Source organism: Micropterus dolomieu, linkage group LG23, assembly GCF_021292245.1.
Source record: "Micropterus dolomieu isolate WLL.071019.BEF.003 ecotype Adirondacks linkage group LG23, ASM2129224v1, whole genome shotgun sequence".
NCBI classification, from domain to species: Eukaryota; Metazoa; Chordata; class Actinopteri; order Centrarchiformes; family Centrarchidae; genus Micropterus; species Micropterus dolomieu.
The window spans coordinates 4,869,013-4,881,603 of record NC_060172.1 but is presented as its reverse complement, the minus strand read 5'-3'; the positions used below and the strand labels follow the sequence as shown (position 1 = coordinate 4,881,603).

At 42.1% G+C, this 12,591-nt stretch overlaps 2 pseudogenes; both read right to left on the bottom strand.

Annotated features, from left to right (window-relative positions):
- LOC123963022 overlaps positions 1-1,361 on the bottom strand; it is a 1,825-nt pseudogene extending 464 nt beyond the window's left edge.
- A 716-nt stretch (positions 1,362-2,077) lies between these two features.
- LOC123963912 lies at positions 2,078-3,280 on the bottom strand (annotated as a pseudogene).
- Positions 3,281-12,591: the final 9,311 nt, after the last annotated feature.

The window sequence follows — 12,591 nt, the reverse complement described above, 5'->3', positions numbered from 1 at the left end:
CCTTGCCTCTGTCGCCTAGTGCTGCTCTTGGTGGGAACTGTTGGGCTTCTGTAAATAGCATCATAGAGTACGGTCTAGACCTGCTCTTTTATGAAAAGTGCTGTGAGATAACTGTTGTTGTGATTTGGCGCTATATAAATAAAATTGAATTGAAATTGAATTGAATAGGTCATGGGGTGGTGATGGTACAGTGGATAACATACATACCTTTAGTGTGTGAGACCCAGGTTCAAGTCCACTGTGAGACACCAAAGTGTCCTTGAGCAAGACACTTAACCCTTAGTTACTTCGGAGGCGTGCGGCCTCTGACATATATAGTAATTGATTTGAGTAAAAGCATCAGCTAAATGAGTAAATGTAAATTACAGCAACAGTTTCTCACATAATCACTTCCTCTTTAGTGGTTTTGTCAACAAAATAAAAGCCTGAATGTTTTTTGCAGCAATGCTTTATTTGGAGTTGAATTAAGAGCTTTTACTTTGAAAACTTCTGAACGACAAACAGCTGTCTCTTGATTTAAGTTAAAATGTTCCTCAGAATGTAAAGACAGATAAGCGGTATAAAAACCTTCCAGCTGTGTTTTCCTCTGCTGTTACTGCAGTGGTCTGTGTGACGGTGCTATAGAGGGTTCTGTGAGCGGGCGTCTGGCCGCTCACAGAGCCTGTCAATATTCGAGATCTACACAGTTGACTTCTCACCTCAAAACTTCTCAGAAGTGGATTTAGTAATTAAATTACGTCTTAAAATTGTAACTTCCTGTTGCTGGCCTCTGTCCAGCGCACGCTGATGATGATGATGATGATGATGATGATGATGATGATGATGATGATGCAGTGAATAGTGACGATTCTCTCGGACCAATCAGCAGTCTGTTGTGTTTTCATGTCACATTTTAGTATCGCCTCAGCTCGCTTGGAACCTCGACGGAGGTGATAAAAAAAGTACCTGGAAGCAGGTATAGGTACAACTTTTCTACAGTGGAAAACCAAACAAAGGCGAGTAGAGTCAAGCTGATACCGTGCAGTGGAAAAAGGGCTAAAGTGTCTCATTCCCTCCCTTGATTGTTGACGATGGGCCCACATGAGCTTCCGTAGGAAGGCTATAATCATGAGCGCAGTGTGAATGGTACTAGACGTGTGTAATGAAAGCTTGGACCACACATTCATAATAGGCCTCAACAAGTCTACAAGCAAATGGGGCACAACGATAGTGTTTCCAAGTAGATCACTGACTGACAGGTTCCCAAAAAGGAGATAAGCAGGCTGGTGATGTTTTTTTTCTATGACAATCACAACTACAATGCCCACATTTGCAACAATTATAAACAAGTTGGATAAAAAGATTGAGTTAGCTAATGCCATGAGCAGATAAACTCTAGTGTTTCACTTATTCTAAATATATCTGCAAGCTGCTTGTCTGTTACAGTTGGTGTGCAAGAAATGATTTAACCAGAGCGGACATGTAATTAAATGTGAGCTGAACAAGTATCTAACTCGACTTTCTGTCAAACAAAGTTATCTAGCCCCTTTTGTGCAACGTTAGTGTGAAATCTCCTTGTTGTAGAAAGTCATGTAGTTTCCTCTGGGTCAAGTGTATCACAGATGGTGGTTGAAAAGTTCTTGTGTTTATCAGAATGTAATTTAATAATTATAATAACATGAGTAATATATGGTATTATTATTATTCTTAGTACTAGCAGCACTATATCTAGTATTTTTTATTATAGTGTCTGTTTGGCAGGCCCACACAAAAGGCTATACACTATTTCTTTTAATGTTATTAGTTATAGTACTTTTTATAATGGATCTTTAAATCTTTTTTATAATCATTCTTTTTTTTCTGTGTTTCTGAAAAGGGAAAAAGAATGTCTGATGATATATCGGTATTCTGGATTTTAAAATCCTCAAATCTAAATCGGTATCAGTCTTAAAAGTCTCATATGTTTCAGGCTCTACGTATATCCAAAACTTTAAGTTGAAATTAGCATTTGGTGCATATGCACTTTCTGAGCACTTTTTTTTTTTCTTCACACAAACTAGCACGTGGATTTCCAGGAAGGAAACTTTAACATTTAAAGTGAGACATCAACACATTTTAATTGAAGTTGTAGGCAAAGTGTCTCATTCCCTCCTCACATGAGTGTCTGTGGGAAAGCACAACTGTGAGATGGCTAAACAAAACCAATATGTGATCTCCATGAGGGAAAAACTCCCATGAGCTCCAAAATGACTAACCTGCATTAGAACACAAGACCAAGGAATACAGTAGGCTCCTCTTGGTTCACATTATTGTTATTTGTCTATAAATATACAGATACACCTTGGAAATCATTTTTACTATGATGGCAAAATCTTCTTAGACTCAAAGAACTTAGACAAAAATGTTCTGATCTCTTTGGACTGCATGCCATAAATAATGGGGTTGAGGATGCCTGGGACAATAACAAACAGAATGGCAGAGAGTTTTCTGTAGTCTGAGTACTGGGGGAAACGCTGCAGAATAATCATAATAAACCCACTGATCAGCATGATCAGATACACAACCAGGTGAGTGCTGCAGGTCTTCAAGGCTTTACTGTTCAAAGACTTGTTCTTACTGGTCAGACAGACTACTGTAATCTTGGTGTAGGTGAGAACCATGCTGCCTATTGAACCTGTGAACAGGACCACAGTGAAAGTGAGGCCATAGATGTTATTAATAGAAACATTCTCACAGGAGAGCTTAAACAGTGAGCATTGCTACAGTAAGAGCTTTCGATCAGAGTCCTGCATCGGTTCAGACGTATGGTCAGACCGAGAAGAATCCCCACCAGAACAAAGGCCACTCCCCAGGCAGAAACTGTCAGCTTGATCATCATTTTGTTGGTCATTATGACAGCATAGCGCAGGGGATAGCAGATGGCCACATATCTGTCAAAGGCCATAATCATGAGTGCAGTATGGGAAGTGGTACCGAACATGTGTGTTATGAAAGCTTGGACCACACACTCATAATAACTGATGAGGCGCTCAGAGGGAGGCCTCAACAAGTCTACAAGCAAACGGGGCACAACGATAGTGTTTCCAAGTAGATCATTGACTGACAGATTCCCAAAAAGGAGATACATGGGCTGGTGAAGGCTTTTTTCCATGACAACCAAAACTACAATGCCCACATTTGCAACAATTATAAACAAGTAGGATAAAAAGATTAAAATAAACACAGGGTAAATGGACTCCTTTGAGACATTTAACCCCTCCAGGTGGAGTGTGAAGCTGTTGTAAGTGTAGTTTTCCATCAACCTGAAAGAACAAAATGCTGTAAATGTCACAAGTAATACTGTGGCAATCTAGGTATCAGAGATCATGTTAAATCACAGTACTAATGTCCAGCTAACCACAGCAGAAACCTGCAGTTTTCCTTTAATGTGCACTGTGTATGTGTTGTGTGTAGATAGACAGATAGATATTAATGTCTAAGTTCAGACAGTTCAAGTAAAAACAATGAGCTAAATAAGTGATCTTCTATAAGTATACATATTTTGATCAGAACTTCAAATGAAAAATGACAGTATTCTGTTAATGATATTCATAACTTGTAAAAATAAAGTACAGAAATTTTAAGGAAACAGTTGATCAGTAATACCTACTTTGTTTCTTGTTTCAGTCTCTTGGCTTCTCTGTCTTGTGTCTTCCTGCTCATTGCTGGAAATATCCTCCAGCTCTAATGAACATCTCTGTTGCAGTTCTTTATAGACTTGATTTTATCTTTGGGGGATCTATTATCATTGCATCAGACTATGTCATGGCAACTGTCAACAAGCTACAAAAATCAACTTGTAGCTCTAAGACAAGAAATAGTAATGTTTGACCCTGTTCGCCGTCCATTTCACTAAAACTTCTCACTCATCGTTTTGACCAGTCTTTTTTCAAAGAAACAAAAAAACCCAGACATGAGCTTTTGTCTCTGTTTTAACCCCTTAACGCCTGAATTTATTTACAATTTGCGACAATCGCCGTCAAGGGGTTAAAAGTCCTGGGGTCCTTACTTTTCATCATTTATCTCCTTCCCCTGGGCGATATCTTCCGCAAATTTAATATTCAATTCCACTGTTATGCTGATGACACCCAGCTCTACCTCTCAACCATCGTCCTCTCTCCCCCCCACCTCCCTCACTGACTGTATCTCGGAAATAAAAACCTGGTTTACCAATAATTTCCTCAAATTAAACAGTGATAAAACCGAGGTCCTCCTCATTGGAACTAAATCGACTTTATCCAAAACCGACAGCTTTTCTCTTACTATTGACAATTCCTCTGTTTCACCCTCCCCCCAGGTTAAGAGTCTGGGAGTCATCCTTGACAGCACTTTATCTTTTCAGTCCCACATCAATAACATTACCCGGTCTGCCTACTTCCATCTACAAAACATCAATCGCCTCTGCCCCTCCCTTACCCCCCACACAGCCGCCATTCTTGTTCACAGTCTTGTCACTTCCCGTTTGGACTACTGCAACTCTCTCCTTTTTGGCCTCCCTCACAAATACCTTCATAAACTTCAACTGGTCCAGAATTCAGCTGCCCGCATCATAACTTGAACACCCTCCATCCACCACATCACTCCTGTTCTCCAACAGATTCACTGGCTCCCGGTCCTGTCCCGTATCCAATTCAAAGTCCTTCTGTTAACATTCAAGGCCATCCACAACCTTGCCCCTCCGTATTTGTCTGATCTCCTGCAGGGTCCAACTTCCACCCGCTCCCTTAGATCCTCTTCCTCCATACACCTGTCTGTCCCCCCTGCTCGTCTCACCACAATGGGGAGCAGAGCATTCAGCCAATCTGCCCCAGTCTCTGGAACTCTTTACCACCCCAACTTAGAAACATCGATTCATTCTCCCATTTTAAATTGCAACTCAAAACACATCTGTTTAAAACTGCCTACCTCATTTGATGTAAATTTTTTGCTTTTAGCTTGTTTTAATGTTCTATTTTCTAGTTTTGCTGCTTTTAAATGTCTTTGCATCCCTGTATGGTGGGTGTCGAGAAAGTCGCCTTAAATAAAATGTATTATTATTATTATTAATAAAACCAAAATGGAAAACACTTGATAAACATGCAGCAGATACACTTGGGTGATGGCGGTGCCTGATTTAATGTGATTAAATGTAATTACATACACATAAACATAAAGTCAATATTTTAGAGACCCCTGTGCTGGCAATCCGAGGCTTTCAAATAAATAGCTCAGGAAACACTTGTCTTTCTGTGAATTTTATTCAAGTCTTCTGCAGAAGGACACAGCAACACACATACGCCATATACGTACTATATACTGTGTATGCTTGAATGAGTGAGGACAGCTGAGTGAGCCTGTTATTTATCCAGCTTTAGGGTCAATCATATCATCCCACAGAGACACGGTGTCCCTGAAGTCTGGATAACAAAGAGAACAGATATTTGGACTGTTACATTTACACAGATTCAGTGCCACATCACACATTAGTCTCCCTGAGTCCAGGGTTACATGCAATATGTTTGGAATTCCCATTACACCCCCCAAAATATCACAAGTCATGTTTTCAGGGAAGCTTATGTCTTATTAAGAGGAGCCTAGTTCCGCCTGGCTCCCCTGTAGTTTGCACCCTGGCCGTTGCCTCGAAAAAAACCTTGATAAACATATTTGGGTATTTTCTTCTTCTTTTCTTCGCTCAGGTAACCAGCTGATTCAGATCAGCCCAAAACAAAAAGCTACCTGGATGCTGATGTACTTAATCAGTAGTTGACTGCAGATACAGTAGGAGAATTCTGAGTGTTGGAGTGACTTGCTAGCAAAGCAACACGCCTCAGTGAGGAATTGTTTTTGCACAAGTGGGTTGCATCTCTAAGGGAGACACCAGCCACCCGCCTGAGGAAACCCGTTTGGGCCGCTTGTACCCGCGATCTTGTTCTTTCATGACCCAGCCTTCATGACCATAGGTGAGGGTAGAAACGAAAAATGACCAGTAGATTGAGAGTTTTGCCTTACAGCTCAGCTCTCTTTTCGCCACAGCGGTGTAGTAAAGCAAATGCAATACCACTCCCACTGCTCCGTTTCTCCGGCCAATCTCCCCTCACTCGTGAACTAGACCCCGAGGTACTTGAACTCCTTCACTTGGGGTAAGGACTCATTCCCTACTTGGAGTTGGCACTCCACCGGTTTCCTGCTGAGATTTAGAGGTGCTAATCCTCATCCCAACCGCTTTGCACTCTGCCATGAACCGATCCAGTGAGAGCTGAAGGTCACGGACCGATGATGCCATCAGGACCACATCATCCGCAAAAAAGCAGTGACGAGATCCCAAGCCCACCGAACCGCAGCCACCGAGGCTGAGAAGTGTGATACCCCTGTAATTGAACGGTGGAACCACCACCCCAGTCTGCCACTCTTTGGGCTCTGTACCCGACTTCCATGCAATGTTAAAGAGACGTGTCATCCAAGACAGCCCCTCCACACCCAAAGCTTTTAGCATTTCTGGGCGGATCTCATCAATCCCTGGGGCTTTGCCACTGTGGAGGTGTTTGATTACCTCAGTGACTTCCTCCAGGGAAATTGACGAGAAACCCGTATCAGCCTCCAGCTCTGCCTCTACTAGAGAGGGTGTGTCAGTCGGATTTAGGAGTTCCTCAAAGTGTTCCTTCCACTGCCCAATTACCTCCCCAGTTGAGGTCAACAGGGTCCCATCTTTACTGTACAGATCTTGGACGGTTCCCTGCTTCCTCCTCCTGAGATGGCGGACAGTTCTCCAGAAGCACTTTGGTGCCAACCGAAAATCCTTCTCCATGTCTAATCCGAACTTCTCCCACACCCAGTGCTTCGCATCTGCCACAGCAGAGGCTGCAGCCCATCGGGCCCGTCGGTGCCTTGCACCCACCTCCGGAGTCCTCTGAGACAACAAATCCTGCAAGGCCTCCTTCTTCAGCCGGACGGCTTCCCTGATCACCGGTGTCTACCATGGTGTTCGAGGGTTACCGCCCCTTGAGGCACCTAAGACCTTGAAACCACAGCCTTCCGCTGCGGCTTCAGCAATAGAGGTTTTGAACATTGCCCATTCTTGTTCAATGTCCCCAACCTCCACATTGCTTTTTCGGGCTGTGCCCAGCCGGGCTCCATGGCAAACCCATGCCCCAGACGGGGGCCCCGGGCTTCCTCCAGGCAGGGTCTCTCCTCTTCCTCGTTGTTTCATCAGGCGTCTATAATAAATATCATGAAATAGTTTAGTAGACCACGACTGACCTGTAGAGAGCTACAGAACTATAGTGTCCTACTGACCAGTAGACCACTACTGACCTGTAGACCACTACAGAACTGTCCAGCACTACTAACCTGTAGACCACTACAGACCTGCAGACACAGGCGTCACGTGTTGAAACATGATGGGGACATAAGTGCTCATGTTAGGGGTGTGATGATACACTTGGATCACGAGACGTGACAATGCCAAAGAGCAAGACGAAAACATTTTTAACTACTACACTGAACAAAATTATAAATGCAACATTTGTTTTTGCCCCCATTCATCATGAGCTGAACTCAAAGATCCAAGACTTTGTCTATGCACACAAAAGGCCTATTTCTCTCAAATCTTCTTCACAAATCTGTCAAAATCTGTGTTTGAGAGCACCTTTGCCGAGATACAGTCCCCTCCAAAAGTATTGGAACGGTCAGGCAAATTCCTTTGTTTTTGTTGTTCACTGAAGACATTTGGGTTTAAGATCAAAAGTGAGACAAGAGTTCAGAATTTCAGCTTTCATTTCCTGGTATTCACATCTAGATGTGTTAAACAACTCAGGACATACATCTCTTTGTTTGAACCCACCCATTTTTCAAGTGAGCAAAACTATTGGAACATGTGACTGACAGATGTTTCTTGTTCCCCAGGTGAGCATTTGCCCACTCAAGTCGGTTACAAAGACGAACTGCAGTCAGGTCGAGACCCTGACAGTTTGTGTAGAAATTCTTTGGTTATGCAAACCGATGGTTGCAGCAGCTGTCCGGGCGGCTGGTCTCTGACGATCTTGGAGGTGAAGATGCTGAATGTGGAGGTCCTGGGCTGGTGTGGTCTGCGGTTTCTAGGCTGATTGTATGTACTTCCAAATTCTCTAAAACGCATTTGGAGACGGCTTAAGGTAGAGAAATGAACATTAATTTCACGGGCAACAGTTCTGGTTGACATTACTACGGTCAAATCAGCGGATGAAACCATAATTTCTTGCATTCTGGATACATTTTGTGCTCCAGTTTCTGGTGGAAATGTCATTTCTGTAAAAGTGGGAAAAATTCAGCTAGCTAGTTTTTTTTTTTGTTGCTTAAATTACTTTTTTGAACAATGCACATTTGTTTGTGCCATTTTTAAATTGCACTGCATGTTTTGCTATTGTGCTAATAAATCTTTCTCAAAGTATTTTCATCTTCTCTTTCCCCAAAAAGATCTTTAATATCCATCTGGTCAATAAAAGGAAGGATATAACGGCACAACAGCATTAACACGTTCACACTACTACCACTAGTGTTTTAGACAGCCAACTAAAATATCCCCTTCCTTAACCTCAAGTTAACATAGCTTAAGTTCAGCAAGTAACAGTCTCTAACAACAACTTACAGTTTGTTAAGTGTATGTTGACTGGACCCAAAAGCATGACAGAGAAGAACAGATGTTTCTCAGTTCAGAGAGAGTTTATTGTAGACACAATTGTTAGTTCACTGGGGCGAGGGAGGTGATCCAGGTCCAGACAAAGAGACGGAACAATGTGTAGGCTGAAGCGGCGAGTGGGAAGCAGGTGGGCAGGCAGGCAGTTCCAGGAAGTCTGTGGGACGAGGATAAACACACAGAGATCAGTTTATGCAAGGGGAAGGATCACAAAACAGGTCTTCAAAGGTTGACTAGCCAAGGTGTGTACCACTAGAGATACGCAGACGATCTGGCAAATACTGGAGTGCTGGACCGGGGTAAATAACAGGCGGTTGATTGGGAATGAGGTGCAGGTGTGTAGAAACACAAAGTACAGGAGCCAGGGAGGAGAGCCGCGCCCACCTGCAAACCAAGCAGACTCACAAGGAGAAACAGACAGACAGGTACAAAAAATGAGGTTTCTTTAGGTATATTTATTAAGAAGTTATATTTACTTAATTATTCAGTAAAACCATATGTTATTGTGACTTGGCCACTGACAGACAACATGGAAAATGTAAGCCAAGAGTGTGAAACTGTGACTGCACCACAGTCATTACATTTATCTGACGTTTTTATCCAAAGCGACTTACAGTTGCTATACATGTCAGAAGTTGCACGTCTCTGGAGGAGCTAGGAGTGTCTTGCTCAGGGACACAGTGGGGGATTGAACCCGGGTTTCTCACACCAAAGGCATGTGTCTTATCCACTGCTCCATCACCATCGCTTATACAGTTCATTATAAACCACATAATAGATTAAATTTATAAAAACATTGACAAGGGAAACACATTTATTCCCTCTGTGATTATGGACCCCGGCAACAATAATATCTGGCCCGCTGCCAGATTATGGTGCTTTCATAGCGGCAAAAAAAAAAATAAAATGCTTTGATAGCAGTGTTGAATAGATCTCGGTCATTAGGTCTGTGTCTAGCATAGACTGGTGTGTAGTAACGTTGCTCTGAAATGCAGCCTCCCTCAGGATACTAGTGTCTGAACACAGTAGGTATTTAAATTATGAAGCAGAGGAAACTACGACAATGTTTATTTTAAGCCAATAAATACAAACTATATTTGTATTATAGGTCACTCTGTTAGATTCCATTGGCTTCTCTCAGAGTGTTCATGAACCGACTCACTGTTTTAACCACACCCTTGACCTTGTTTTGGTGTATGGTATTGAAATTGAACATTTAGAGGTGTTCCCACAGAATCCCTCTTTGTCCGACGACTGTTTGATAACTTTTGAGTTTGTATTGCTGAACTACACGCCATTGGGCAAAAATTCTATACAAGATGTCTGTCTGATAGTGCTGTAGCTAAATTTAAGGATGCGATTCCATCAGCTCTAAATTCATTATCAAGTCACAAAGTAACGGAGGACTCCTATGCTAATTTCAGTCCCTCCCAAATTGATCATCTTGTTGATAGTGCTGCAGGCTCGCTGCGAATGACACTCGACTCTGTAGCCCCTCTAAAAAAGAAAATACTAAAACAAAGACGGTTAGCTCCATGGTATAATACTGAAACTCGCAAATTAAAGCAAATATCTATGTATACTTGAGAGGATTTGGCGTTCCACCAAACTGGAAAATTCGCGTTTAATTTGGCAAGATAGTTTTAAACTCCGTAATGCTAGAGCAGCGTACTACTCGTCATTAATAGAGGAAAATAGGAACAACCCCAGGTTTCTTTTCAGCATTGTAGCCAGGCTGACAGAGAGTCACAGCTCTATTGAGCCAAGTATTCCCATAGCTCTCAGTAATTACGACTTCTTGACCTTCTTTAATGATAAAATTCTAGCTATTAGAGACAAAATTCACCAAGACCTGCCCTCAACTGGCACCAATTTATCTCTAAACTCAGGAACCTTAGAAACAGCTGTAGAACCAGATACATGTTTAGACTGTTTTGCTTCCCTCAATCTTTACCAACTAACTTCAATAATTTCTTCATCTAAATCATCAACCTGCCTCTTAGACCCCATCCCGACTAGGCTGCTTAAAGATGTTTTACCCTTAGCACTTCTGTGCTAGATATAATCAATCTATCTTTATCAACAGGCTATGTACCACAGTACTTTAAAGTAGCTGTAATTAAACCTCTTCTGAAAAAGCCCAAACTTGATCCGGATGTTTTAGTCAACTATAGACCGATATCTAACCTTCCATTTCTCTCTAAGGTTCTGGAGAAAGCAGTTGCTAAACAGCTGTGTGACTTTCTACAGAGCAATAGTTTATTTGAGGATTTTCGGTCAGGATTTAGAGCTCATCATAGCACAGAGACAGCACTGGTGAAAATTACTAACGACCTCCTTATTGCATCAGACAAAGGACTTCTCTGTACTGGTTTTATTAGATCATAGTGCTGCATTTGATACCATTGACCATCAGATCCTATTGCAGAGACTGGAACATTTCATTGGCATTAAAGGAACCGCTCTAAGCTGGTTTAAGTCCTATTTATCAGATCGATTTCAGTTTGTGCATGTTAACGATGAGTCCTCCATGCATGCCAAAGTTAGTCATGGAGTTCCTCAAGGATCTGTCCTCGGACCAATCCTCTTCACTTTATATATGCTTCCTTTAGGCAATATTATCAGGAAATATTCCATAAACATTCATTGTAATGCAGATGATACTCAGTTATATCTATCGATCAAGCCAGATGAAACTCATCAGTTAGCTAAACTTCAAATGTGCCTTCAGGATGTTAAAACCTGGATGACCTGTAATTTTCATTTTTAGTTAAACTCAGATAAAACTGAAGTTATTGTTCTGGGGCCTGTTATGACCCTGGGGTCATATTTTGTTGTTTATCTCTCCTGGCACTGTCAGCTGTTATCCTCCATTAGAGTGTGTGTGTGAGTGTATGCAGGTACTGGAGAACAGGTGGACACACTGGATTGGTCTGGTTGAGCTGATTGGAGCCTCCTGATTGGGCATCTGGATGACAGCAGCCATCTTAAGCCCTACGGACAGGAACTCTGCCCCTCTCTCTGCCATTCCCAACCTGCCTGAGGACTGTGTGCTATGTCTGTGTTTACTGTACATAGTGAACGGTTGTGACTATATTCAACTTAGATTGTAAGTAGTAACGTAGTCCTTCTGATTGTCTTATGACAACCTGGTTTTGTTGGCTTTGCCATTTTTGTTTCTAGGAAGCGATTTCCTTTTGTTGTAGCTATATTGTGTCAGCTACTAGCAGTGAGTAGGAGTGAGAAGCCCTTTCTTTTGTTTGCACCGTTTTCTCCTGTTTTTGGACTTAGAAGCCTATTTTTAGAGCTTTGTCTTTTCTTTACCTTTTGGTTTTGGGTTTAGGAAAGATTTAGGTTTTTTCTTAGTGTTTTGGTTGTTGTTTTGGGCACTGCTCATCTCCGAGGTATAATAAAAACTGCTAAATTGTATTTGTTGTGTACTGGCCTTGTTTGGGAATGGGAAGAGTGGGAGGCCACACATTTATGTTACCTCCAGGACACCCCTAGACCTTGGGACGTAACATAAATTGGGGGCTCGTCCGTTCTTGCTCGTGTTCTTTGTCATCGAATTAGGTAGGTTAGGTAAGTTGTTTCTTGTGTCTCTATCCGTGTGGTTGGCAGTTTTCTTTTGTAGTGGTGGCAAAATGGAGTTTAAATTAGAGGATTTTGCTACTAGTCCGTCGATTGATAAGTTGGATAAATGTAAGAAGACTGACCTGATTTTAGTGGGGAACTTTTTTGACGTGCAGTTTCCACTCAGTCTTAAGAAGCAGGAGTTAAAGGAGCTCCTATGCTTAAAGCTGACTGAAAGGGGTTTGTTTGGGGAGTTAACTCCTACAGAGGGGGATCCGGGTGATCGTGCTGGTATTGTTACCCCACTCCAAATAATACCACCTCAAGGCCTTGCAGCTCAGACGAGCCCT